Source organism: Chiroxiphia lanceolata, chromosome 2 (genome assembly GCF_009829145.1).
Source record: "Chiroxiphia lanceolata isolate bChiLan1 chromosome 2, bChiLan1.pri, whole genome shotgun sequence".
Lineage (NCBI taxonomy): Eukaryota > Metazoa > Chordata > Aves > Passeriformes > Pipridae > Chiroxiphia > Chiroxiphia lanceolata.
The window spans coordinates 46,559,621-46,572,441 of NC_045638.1; the positions used below are offsets into that span (position 1 = coordinate 46,559,621).

The 12,821-nt window shown below is 35.4% G+C and overlaps 1 long non-coding RNA gene across 1 annotated transcript; it reads right to left on the bottom strand.

The window, feature by feature from the left end:
* Positions 1–417: 417 nt before the first annotated feature.
* Positions 418–7,904, bottom strand: LOC116781835. The gene is made up of 3 exons (XR_004354995.1): positions 7,772–7,904; positions 6,227–6,299; positions 418–460 (listed from the first exon to the last, which is right to left on the bottom strand). It is a non-coding gene; the product is annotated as an uncharacterized LOC116781835 (long non-coding RNA).
* Between the last annotated feature and the right edge of the window lie 4,917 nt (positions 7,905–12,821).

The window sequence follows — 12,821 nt, forward strand, 5'->3', positions numbered from 1 at the left end:
TGAAATTCGACCTGTAATTCGACCTGTCCCTCCCCTCCTGCCCCACACATACACTTGAGCTGGTCTGAGACAGTAGTTTATAACAATCCAGTGTCTCACAATTCTAATGCTACTGTTGCTACAGCATTACATTTTATGTGCTGTGGTAATTGTGTATTATATCTCAACTGTTCTGATTTTGGCTGAATAGAGAAATACCTGATTACAGAACTATTGATGGTAGTGCCTGTTTGGGCAGGAAGACTTAGCTACATACATAGACACAGTTCAGCTCTTACAATTTAATGTACTGTTACCTCCAGGGCTAAACCCTCTGGAAAGTGTTAACTACAGTCTCATGTATTTCACTCTGTAGTCATTCATTTGTTGGTCTTCCTACTTACAACGTGGCAGATGGAAGTGAAGGTTCCTAAAGAGGGCATAATTCAGTGCTGCAGAATCATATCCACCTTTTATAATCCTGTAGAAGAAGCAGAATAATCTCTGATTTTCACTTGGTTATTTTCCAGACATAAGTTTAAGAGAATGTGAGAATTCACTTTCCAACTTTTCTCAGTTTCTACTTTAACATTCTATCACATTCAGTCTCCTTTTTGGTCAACTTTTAGTATGTGCAAAGATACTACAGAAACAGATTATACATTATTTGAGAGTAAAAAGCAATCATTTATTGGCTACTATAAACAGTATATTGCCAAGATTAACAGACTACTACAGTGATCAATATTATCTTCATCATGCAGTTGCACAGAAAAAAGTGAGCTTTTGCTGCATTTGCAATGGGATGACCCTCAATATTGCTAAGTTGGTGTCTTTTAATTGATCTCCTGTGCTGGGATGGGAGGGCTGGAGAGGATTTTAATGTAATTATTTTTACCCTTGAATCTTAGAGCTTCTAACTCTCATCATTTCACCAGGAACCCTTTTGTCTGTGTTTTTATTTTTCTTATTTTTCATGATTTTAAAGTATTAACTTTATCACACCTTAGCAACAATTTTCTCAGTAAAATTGGTCCAAGGTCACACAGCTGCTTTGAATGAAACAAGGCCTTGAATTACAGACAGCTGAATTAGGTTGAGTACGAGGTTACTTCAGATTGAACTGAGTTGTCTCTCCAGATTAAGACAGCCCTTAATCTCCAAACTATTGCAGTGATTCAGTTGCCCAAATGTGAGTGTCTAATTTTCTGTGAGATGTCCTGGTATATCCACCTGGTTTCTGGCTATTAGAAAATCTTCAACCAACTTACATAATATAAAAAAATATTACTTTAGTTTTTTCTAATTTTTTTTAGAGTACTGTAGTACAAATATTTTTCACATTAAAGGGTATTATTACATGCCATTATGACATGCCACTAGTGTTAACTGGTTCCAAAACAGTTTATTCAGTCTCAATGATTTTTTTTTTTTCTTTTTTTAGGTCTGCTTACTCAAATTTTGCAGCAGTCATTATATTTTGAGGTAATTTTAACTTGAATGTTATAAAAATTACTGTCAATTTGCTTATACTGTGAGTGGATATCACATCCTTTTAGTATCTTTGTTTTCTTCAAGTATGAAACATGATGGCAGGCTGACTAGAAAGGTACTGAAACGGAAGGATAAGACTCACTGAAACCAACACTCAACTTGAAAAAAAACCAACATCTCTGTTACTTTCTATGTCAAGTGTGTGAGCTGCAAAAACCTATTTTTTGTCTGCTCAGTCATGGAAAAGGAAGTGACAACTGCAGCATTTTACAGCTCATAACAATGTCAGAAGGAAAGTCAGTAGGGAAAAAAAATAAAGGGGGAAAAAATCCCTCACAAAGTGTACTTCATTAAAGCAAAACAGGAAATAACAAGAAAACATCTCTACAGTGACAGCAAATGCATGAAAATAACAACAGAAAACAATATGAAAAGGCAAACCAGAATATGATTAATAAAAGAAAATTGTTTCACTGGGTGACATATGTACTCAGAAAAACATATAGACACCTAGAAAAAGAAATGCTCCTGGGAGCTAGGAAAAGTTTTGGAAAATTAAAGTTAGTGGAAGTTTAGATTAAGAACTAGGCAGAGACAGGGAGGGACAGATTCTAAAATACTCATCTTTAGCTGGGGGAAAAATGTTAATTCAAACAGAATCCACATATATTTCATCATTCTGGATGTCAGTTCCTCTGGCTATGGATTATTTAAGTTTGAGTAACATTTTCTGTGTTGTATTAAAAATCTTAATCTTAAAGCGGTTTCTTTTATTTCTGTACATTTGCAGAACTTCTTTAAATATTGTAACCTAAAAAATAGGTCATCAGGATTGTTACCCTAAGAGACTGCAGAGAAAAGAGACTCCAGACCAATTTAGTGTATAAGATAAGATAAAGAGAGTAGGTCCTTTGTTCTCAGGCCTGAGGCCCAGGGAATATACATGACATGCCCCTCTAGACAGCGGTTCTATGATTTTATAATAAAGTCCATCCAATTCCAGATTCGTCCACCCCCCGGTTCTGCCCCCTGACACGCCCCTTCGGGAATTGGGTTTGGGGTCTTTGGGAACCCTTCTTCCTCATCTTCATCTTTACAGCATGCAGAGTTCTTGCAGTTCCTCCAAAGTTCTGGGCTTGAAGGTTACTGTGTCTGCGTGATATCTTCTGATCCACACTTTAAGTTGTTTTTCCACAATTCTACCTTGAAAAGAAGACTGAGCACACTGACAGATTTAGAGGGATTGATATGCAATGGGGTAACAGAGTTAGCTATATGTAACTACAATGTTAAGGGTAAGGGATATAATACAGCTACATTAAAATCTACATTCACTACATAACTACTTCTAAAATCTACAAAAGTTAAAAAAGCCAAAAAGCTCTGAGACAGCAGGATCGATTAAGGCATTTCTGTTAAATTTAAAAGGCTTTAAGCCTCTCATAAAGTAAAATCTCTTCACTGATACATGAGTACATAGATGATAAAGAAATTAAAAACAAAAAGGCAGCCATTTTAAAAATAATTTCCTGAAAAAAGATTTCTGACACTGAAGCAATAGCAGCAATTTGATCTCTGATCCTTTCCACCCCAAAAAAATCTGTGCGCAGTATGACCTTTGCTGCTATTTTATACAAAGAGTTACATTCTCTTATTAGATTTCAGAATTGGTTCCAGAAAACTGCTTCATTTAACGTATCAGTGACAATCTTTATAGGTCTGGAATCTCTAGCCTTGCAGATAAGTATAAGGATTTGAAGCTGATCTGAAACTGTAAAAAATGTAGTGATTAAAGAGATAGGGTAATAGGTAACATGAAGAAATGTGTTTCTGACAATTAAGTCAGTAAAGATACAATTTTTTTTTTTTTAAATGCTCTTTTCATCTTTCAGGGAGCTGATCCTTGGGAATTTCTTTTCTGTTGCGGAATAACATAAATCTTCAGATGTATCAAAAGAAGAAAACATCAGGGAGCCTGGTTACTGCTTCTTAATAAAGATAATGATAATTATTTAATTTGATTTGCTGAGAATGTTAATAATCAGATGTATGTAAAAGCAAAATATAATGAAAGCTAGATGGAAGAGCAAGTTTATTTTCTCCTCTGAATATAGAGTACTATTTTGCTATATTAATACCCTAACTAGAGAAAACCAACATTTATTTTATAAAAAATATCCCCCCGCCTCCCCCCCTGCAAAAAAAAAGAGCTGCATATTCCAGTAATATTCAGAAATACAAAACTTAGGATGTTCATCAGGAGAAAGTATATGTATTTGAGTTTCTTGGTATATTCTAGAGTATTTGAATCATGTTCCTCAAAAGTACTTGCATAAGAAATTCTCTTAGGGAAAAAAAAGGGATAAATTATGCTAACAGCAATCGAATGAGACAGTCCTTACTATTTCTGTCATTTAAAAGTTTGGAAAGCTAGAAGAGAATAGCATTTTGAATTTCTGTTTTTTAATGATAAATCTGCTTCTAGCAAGCTAGTAAGCTAGCAAATAGAAACCCTGCGATCTATGGAAGTGTTGTTTTTTAACTTATGCATCATAATGAAATCTTTATTCTTATTTCTGACAAACAAAATTAATTATCAGAATTCGTATACATTGGCAATAACTGGAAGAGAAAATTTATGCAAAAATAATAAAATTACATGGCCCATTATTTATCCTGTTTAAAAAACATCAAAACAATTAGTTCATAAATAAGAACCAATGGCTTGAGAAAGATTTTTCCTTAAAGCTAATTTTAAAAACAACTGACAGATACAGACTCAGAAGAGAAAAAACTGCACATTTTAAACAGAAAAATAAATGCTAAATTCTGTCTTTTATGTGGCAGAAGATATGTTTCTTTGTTATTTAATGAAAAAATACACCAAAGAATAACATTACTGCTAATTAAATGTTATGGGGGTTTTGGCATATATTCTTTACATAGGCTCAAGAAATGAAGACCAACCTGATAGAAGTTAGAAAAAAATATGGTTTTCTTGTAATAGTATTCTGTCCCTTTCTGTTGGGAAGCAAAGGTTAGGTTGAATGTTAGATTGCAGGTAAAGCATGATTTAGGCTAAAATTATGTTCTGGGGTGTGACAGATTATAATGAAACAGATTTGTTAGATTTCTACACCTCTTGTATGTGTTCTGAGTGGAATGCTTTGAGTTGAATGACATAAGAAATGAATTCCACTCTAGTGTTTGGTGAATGATAGGATTCCCTTTGTCATCTTCCTTTGGTCACTGACAATTACCTGTGTTCCAATGACAAATAGTAACTTGTTAAGCCACAGTAATGTGATTGCATGCTTTTGCCCTCAGGCAAAAATACACCATGGCTTCCAGATCTGCTACCATCATGATGCTTTTTTTCCCAGTCTCTACAATTTCTCACACACCTGACTGACTAATGTTCTAACCTCTGTGTTTGTTCACGGAGAAATCCCCAGTCATCTAGATGAGTTTCTGCTCAAACTGTCTTAATGTATACTTAGTTTAGAACATCTCCTTTTACCAGCTTGTGTAAGAAAGACAAAAAATATCTTACAATTATTTTAATTGTAGGAAGAAAATTAAAAGGAAAGAAACAAAAACACCCCAAACCAAAACAAAAAAATCCCAACACTCTCCTCAACAACAACAAAATAATTCTAAAGGTTTTTTTCTCTTGTATTTTAGTTGGGTTGTGATTTTGGGTTTTGGGGTTTTTTTGGGGGGAGGTGTTTCTTTTTTTTCACCTACTTGCCATGATTCTTTCAGGACAGACAAGCTATACATTGTCTACCATCTTTAAAATGAAAGGACTATTTTTCATTTCTTTCTTTTCTATAACAAAATTGCATTCTACTTATTAAAAAAGTTCAGATAGCTTAATATATTTTAGAAGTCTGTTAGTGATATGTAAAAATAAGAATCAAATGTAATTACTGTAGCAAAATTAGCTTTATTTGTAAAGGTTATTACCAAAAACCTTTCCTTGAACATATTATGAATGGAAAATTTACAAATGACATTATGAGACAGGTGGGAAGGGATGAACACAACAGATTGCTATTGTTCTATTGTATGAGATGGGTTAGGAAGGATTATGTCAGCCATTAGTTCATTTGAGGAAATTATAAAGAATTTAATACTCAAGTGCTTCTGAGAAAAACTGTAGTTTGGGGAATTTGCCCCCTAGAGCCTGTAGGCTTAACGCAGTGGCAAGCACGCATTATGTAGCTCTCCTTTGTGTCCAATCACAGAGTATACGAGTCTTTTCTAGGCCTTATCTATAGACCTAGTCCTTTCATTGAAACTGTAGAGAATTATGACATCAGGAGCTTTGGAAGTCTCTAGATCACGCTAAGACAATAGCTGTAGCAAATATGCTCTTGTAAAAAGAAAGAGCTCAGCACAACAGTAAAAGCAACTATCCAGTTTGAAAGAGGAAACAATAACAGACACTGGGCATCGTCAAAATTAAAGCTGTCAGAACAATGCCTCCCCTAGTCCTTACCATGTATTTTAAACTGTCTTAGATAATTAGAGAGTATGAAAAAAAAAGTGTCTGGTGTGCCACAAACCTGTAAGAATGTCAGATGTGGGCTCACTGCCAGAAAGGTGTAGCCCTTTTAAAATTACAAAAACCACAATTTGCCAAAGGAAAACATTTAAGTGTGAAAGCCAATTGAAGTTAAGTTCCTAAAAGATTAGGTCTGTTATTGAACAAGACATTAAACATAATTCATATGGAATTTGCAGTTACCTTGAGGAAAGCAAATCAGAGACAACTTGCTGTCAAACTCCGATTTCTGACTTGCTGCTTCAATGGGAAGGTTCTGAAAACAAGATACAGGAGAGGGGGGAGCTGGTATTCAGTAATGTCTCAGAAAGAAAACAGAGCTCTGAATCCTCAGCAAACTGCTTCAGCTTCCAAACTTCAGAGTCATGTTTCATACAGGGATGCTTAACGTACCAGCACTCAGCATGTTGACTGCTTTGAATAAAAATTTAGGTTCCTGTATTTGGTTCATAGTTATATCTAGGCACCTACACCAGCACTGCATATTCAGTTTTGAGTACCTACATTTTAGATGTTTCAGGGCTAAGCATCATAATGCTGTCTGTTGAATCCCCAGCTGAATAATTTTCAAAATGAGATTTGGGAATAAAGAGAAATAAGGGATTAGGTATATAAAGGAGTACTAGAATATGCAAATCACATTTCGGCCAATTTGTGCCTAAATAATGCCTATCCTTTATATATGTAAAATGTGTCAAGATTGTGTCTGATCAGAATGTTTTATATATTACAGTTCTTCTACATGTGCTTAGATCTTGCCTAAACAGACACACAGATTTGCTTCATAAAAATCTGTCTTCAAATTCTGTCATCATACTTAACAAATATTAGAAAGAGCAGGCCTGTTATATTTTTTCTTTGCTTGTTTCACATTAGCAACACAATCAGAAAATACTGCCATTACCATAGCTTAAAGAATTTTTCTAGGAAACACAAAGCGTATCTTGGCAGACCAATAGGACTTTTAATGTTACTCTCCTACATACAGTAGGGAGTATTCAGCTACTGGGCTTGTTGTTTTGATATGTTTATAAATATATATGAATAACCCCAACCATGCCATTCCCAGATGAAAAAATAAACATAATTACATACTTCTCCCAAAGTATTTTGAAGGCACCAGAGGATTTTAAATGAAAGCTTATTACAGTATAAAAGATGCTTTTATTAAGACCTTTAAATATGTATAGTTTTATTCATATGCATTATTTTGGTCTAAAGGCCTTTTTTGTAGTTTCAAACTACATAGCTACATAGAATGAACTATAATTACTATAACATTTTATTGTTTGTTTATTGTTGTATTTGCTAATGAAAATTCATAATTATAATTATTTTCTGTCTATCACTTAGGGGAAAAAAAAAATCACCAAATATGATAAGCTACTGTAAGATAAACTTGCCAAGCTCAGCTGTACAGTTGTACTTTCTGTTCCCAGTTGAGGCAGACTCCAGTGTTTAACTTAACATTAAAATAAAAACCTATTTCTTTCATCATACTTGACACCTTGTCATGGTTTAACCTAGCAGGTAGCTAAGCACCACACAGCCAGTCATTCGCTCTCCTCCCCAGTGGGATGGGAAGAAAACTGGGGGAAAAATAGTAAAATTTGCAGGCAGAGATAAAGAAACTTTAATAGGATAAAACCTGAAGGGAAAAGAATAATATTAATATTGATAAAAGAATCAGAATATACAAGACAAGTGATGCACAACGCAATTACTCACCACCCGCTGAACAGTGCTCAGTCAGTTTGCAAACAGCAGCCCCTAGTCAGCTTTCTCCCTAGATCATGTACTAAGCATGACAACACATGGCATAGAAATCCCTTTGGTCAGTTGGGATCAGCTATTCTGGCTGTGTCTCCTTCCAACCTCTTGTGCTTCCCAGTCTTTTCACTGGTGGGGTGGTGTGCAAAGCAGAAAAGTCCTTGACTTAGTGTAGGCACTACTTAGCAACAACTAAAACATCAGTGTGTTATCAACATTATTCTCATCCTCAATCCAAACCACGGCACTGTACCAGCTACTAGGAAGAAAAATTAACTCTATCCCAGCTTAAACCAGGACACATCTAATTTTGCATAAGATAAAAATCAAAACTGCACTGTTCCAATATGCTCTCAGTGAACCATAAAGATGATGCGGAACTGCAAAACAGTGGGTAGTGTTAGGGGTAACTCAAGACGCAAGCAGTTGAAATCCCAAACAAGGTCTCCAGGGGTCTGCTTGTGGAATAATTTGGGTTTCCAATGGCGATTGTGCTTCTTAAATAGAAAGAGATTATTTATTTTGTTAAAAGAGCAAGTCAGGAGAAGCATCTCAACCTTTTTTTTTTTTCTTACTGCAAACAGCTTCACAAATGATCTGGAGCTTACAGGTACACTTTCAAGCACTTTTTTTAAAAAATGGACAAAACAATTAGATTGAACTATTTCACCTTGACTGTTAGGTTTTACAATGTTTTTGGTATGAGATTGCAAAATGCTGTGATTCAGCTGTTATGTTATACACTGGTGTTACTGCAGAATCTTTGTATATACACTACTACAGCAAACACTAATGAGTGAGAAACATCTCCTGTGCAGAGTGTAGGCAGTATATGTTTGGTAGCTAACTGCTGCTTATCTGCTTAGCAATAACACTCCTACTCTGCTAAATAAAAGAATTTAAGGCAAGATGCTGCATGATAATCCAGGCTGTTTAATTGTCAGGCCATCTTCTGAACCTCTTGTGGACAGCCTTCATTTACAATCTTCTCGAAAGCCTGAGCGTAGTTAAGTCCAGGGATTATTCCTGTAGATAATAGGCAAAAATAGTACTCAGGGATTGGACCCCTTCATTCCACATATGCCTCCAACCTTAACACAAAGAGCTTTGTAACCTGCATTACCACTGCATGTCCTTCTGACACAAAAGAAAATATGAAATATGCTGACTCAGTTTCACACTAGGAAGGGAACAGTCAACTGAACCTTTGCAGATTAAAAAACTCTTTGGAAATAATTGTGTCTTAAAATCGTACAGCTCCTATACTGAGTCGAGAGCACTTCCAGAACTAAATGCTATGCCATGGGGATGTGGTAATCTGCTCCTCAGGGAGCTGACCTTAACAGCAGGGGAATGTTTTTCTATTCATCAATACACAGTCTCAGTGATATTGTGAGCTTTCCTTTCATCTGGTTATCAGTGAAAATTCCTGACAATTATTCTTACACATGATATAACCATAATTTTTGTGCTTCCAGCAGAAAGAAAAGATCAGAATATAACTGAAACAGTCTTTTCTTTTTTTCTGTAATCATGTCACATTCCAGAATACTATGGTACATATTATACTATCTGAGCTTTAATTTGTTCCTCCCCTGGAGGTTTATTTTGCTTATTTAGCCTTTTTCCTTACCTATACACAAAGACAGTATTAGAGAGTTAAAAATACAGTGTAACTGATTTTTTTCTTTAAAAAGCATTTGCTTTTGTTAGCTTTTTAAACATTACTGTCTACTGCTCTTGAAAAGACTGTTTCTGGTTGCAAGTATATCTGATTACATAGCTCCTATGATAAAGTTAATTTACCCTTTTAAGTAAAGATGTGGAAACTGGAAAGTAGAGTGCATTTGATATAGAATGATATATGAATAGCCTAATGAATCAAGGAAAAATTAACAAAGCATATGAATATACCACCTGTGAAGTAAATGACACTGTGCAAATAAGGAAATGCAAAGGTAGTATTATCAAGACACCCTAGTGAATCTGGGGGAAAACATAATTTTTATCGCCATTGAAATAACTGTGATGATTTTCATCTATAATTATTTTTATATTCTGATAACAATTAATAACCCTGTAATAGATTGTGGTCATTCAGCACTAAGGTGTAATTTGATATCCAGATATACGATTTCCTTGTTTACAATGAATTCTATACAGCATTGTTTATTTCTTCTGTCCCTTGACTCTAAGAACTGGTGAGGTGGCACAAAGCAGACAGTCAAGATATGGATTGGTATACTCAAAATTTGTGTGTTCTCAGCTCACAGAAATGAGTGAACCCATGTCAATTTGTAGAGTACACAGGAGGAAAGAAATGAACATATTCTGAAAGTTTGAAAATAAATAACTTTTAACTCGTGCACACTGATTATCACTGCTGATACAGAACACTAACGGTACAGCAGCTTTGAGCTCTGAGTGCATGACGAGTGGGAAAAATTGAGGTCTGAATACACCATAATATAAAACTAGGAAAATGTAATCACCTCCCTACTGTGCCAATTAGATTACAAAAAATAGAGAAAATCCTTTGGTTTCGTTTTGTGGTTTTTTACATGTTCAATTCAATACAGGCTTCCACCTTAACAAATTAAAAAAAACCAAGAACAATAACAAAATCCCCCCAAAACTTAACCCAACCCAAAACAAAACAAAAAGGAAGAGAAAAAATGTGATTAGATATAAAAGATCCAATCCTTATTTTTAGAAGCTTATTTATATTTCCCTCTTCTTTAAATCATACTATCTTTTTGTCTTTTGTGGCAGTGAACATTCAAATCCATCTAATTACATAACAGAGAGCTCTATGGAAATTCCATTGCAGTGGATATATTCACTTGTTTTAAGATTGCAGAAATATTCTTTGACTTGCCTTGCATTCCTTACAAGACTCCAAGTCACTTAGATTTAGTCATCCGAGCTTTTGCTTTGTCTCTCTGGGAATGTATGCACTCTTGCTGAAGTCCCCAGCCTTAACAGAAGCCACTGAATGAACATAAAATGAAGGTAGGGCTGGTATCCTGAAAGGTAATGTCTCCTGTTCATGCTGAATACACATTATAATTGCTCTTAGTAACTCAGTTAATAAACTTTTGCATTAACTCCTTCTGTCAAGATGCCTGGCTCCACCTTAGGAATTACTCTTAATATTAACTCAGAGGTTTCTCCTGCAACTTTCATTCTTCTTAATCTGCCTATCCCTAGTTTTTCCCTACTTTTTGTTACCTGTATGTTCACAATAGAATCTGAAAATGCAAGGTTATCCTTTCTCTGTGAATTGATCCTTCAAGTCTCTGATTACAAGCAGAGGTATGTTTCTTAGTCCTGTTTTACTGTCATGCAAATCCTCTGCAGATCACTGAGGAAACTGTAGGCTTGCTGTTCTCACAAATTCCCTCGACATGAAATCCTGCTGGGCCAGTAATATACTTTCTGGTATCTTTCACTGTCTTTGATATCAGAGAATGTATTTTAAAAAGATGTATTTCACATAAGAAGGGACATAAGTAGATTTTATGGAAATTAAGTTTAAAAGCCTTCAGACTTATTTACTTGAAGTGATTTCCTATAAAGAAGGGCTAAGGGAGTTGGAATTGTTTAGCCTGGAGAAGAGGAGGCTTTGGGGTGACCTAATTGCAGCCTTCCAGTACCTGAAGGGAGCCTACAAAAAAGATGGAGAGAGACTTTTGACAAGGGTATGTAGTGACAGAACAAGGGGGAATGGATTCAAACTGAAAGAAAATAGGTCTAGATTAGATATTAGGAAGAAATTCTTTACTGTGAGGGTGATGAGGCACAGGAACAGGTTGCCCAGAAAAGCTGTGGCTGTCTCATTCCTGGAAGTGTTCAAGGTCGGGTTGCATGGGGCTTTGAGCAACCTAATCTAGAAGAAAATGTCCTTACCACAGCATAGGGGTTTGAACTAGATGATTTTTAAGGTCCTTTCCATACCAGGCCATTCTATGATTCTATGATTTTATGATTAAGAAAACTGCATGGACACATTTCTCCTGCCTCTTGGCAATTGAATTTTGATTAACTAGGCTTACTGTAGTGCTGTGTATGTCAACCAGGAACAAAATGATTGTTAGCACTAGAGAATAATCTGCTCATGAGAAAGACTTAATGTGCAATAGCCTGTATGATGTGGATGCAAATTTTGAATGTTTCAATATGTAAAATGGTCTTAAGGGCTTTGCAGTAGGTCTGTATAGACATACTCCTCCACCCAGTATTGGAGCTTAGCATCGGTAATGCAGTACATTCAGCAGTTGAGTCTTTTTACCATTCTCTGTAGTTGTTCAGTCGCATAGTTCTCTTAACATTTCCTGACACTGCATTCATACCATTTTATTCTGTAATTTGACTTGGGAATGTTTATATTTTGGGTAATGTATTTGAAAGGTGCACAATATGTGGAAAACAAATAAATCCAAGGATTTAAAGCAGTTCCCTTTGGCTATGGCACCCAGAAGAATTTGTAACAACTGTCTTGATTAAAGCTAGTATAAAGGGGAATTCAGAAATAAAGTCTGCTGTTGCACAGCTGTTTCACAAGATGCTGTTTTTCACCTTAGCTTAATAAATTTTGAAACCTCCTCTATGTCCAGGCACTACCTAGTTACTCTCATTTTTAACTGAAGAGAAAAGGTTTCATGTCTGGCGCTCTATACTTTAACACAAGCAACTACAACAGTATTTTTGCTTATAACTAACTTAATGTGGTGGTTTGAGACCCCCAAAAATCCAATTTCCGAGTCCAAGCCCCCCTCCCACAACTCACCCCAGTGTGAGAGGGGTTTTCCAGACACAACACAAGACTCAATATGGGGGGAAGGGAATTATATTACAATTATTACACAAATAAATATTATAATACATTATATACACAATCCTAACTATTTCTCCTATGATAAAGCAGTATTTACATTGGATCAAATATCTTTTCCCTCCAATAAAAGTCCAGAAGGGAAGAAAGATCCTTTCCACGTTCAGGGCAGCA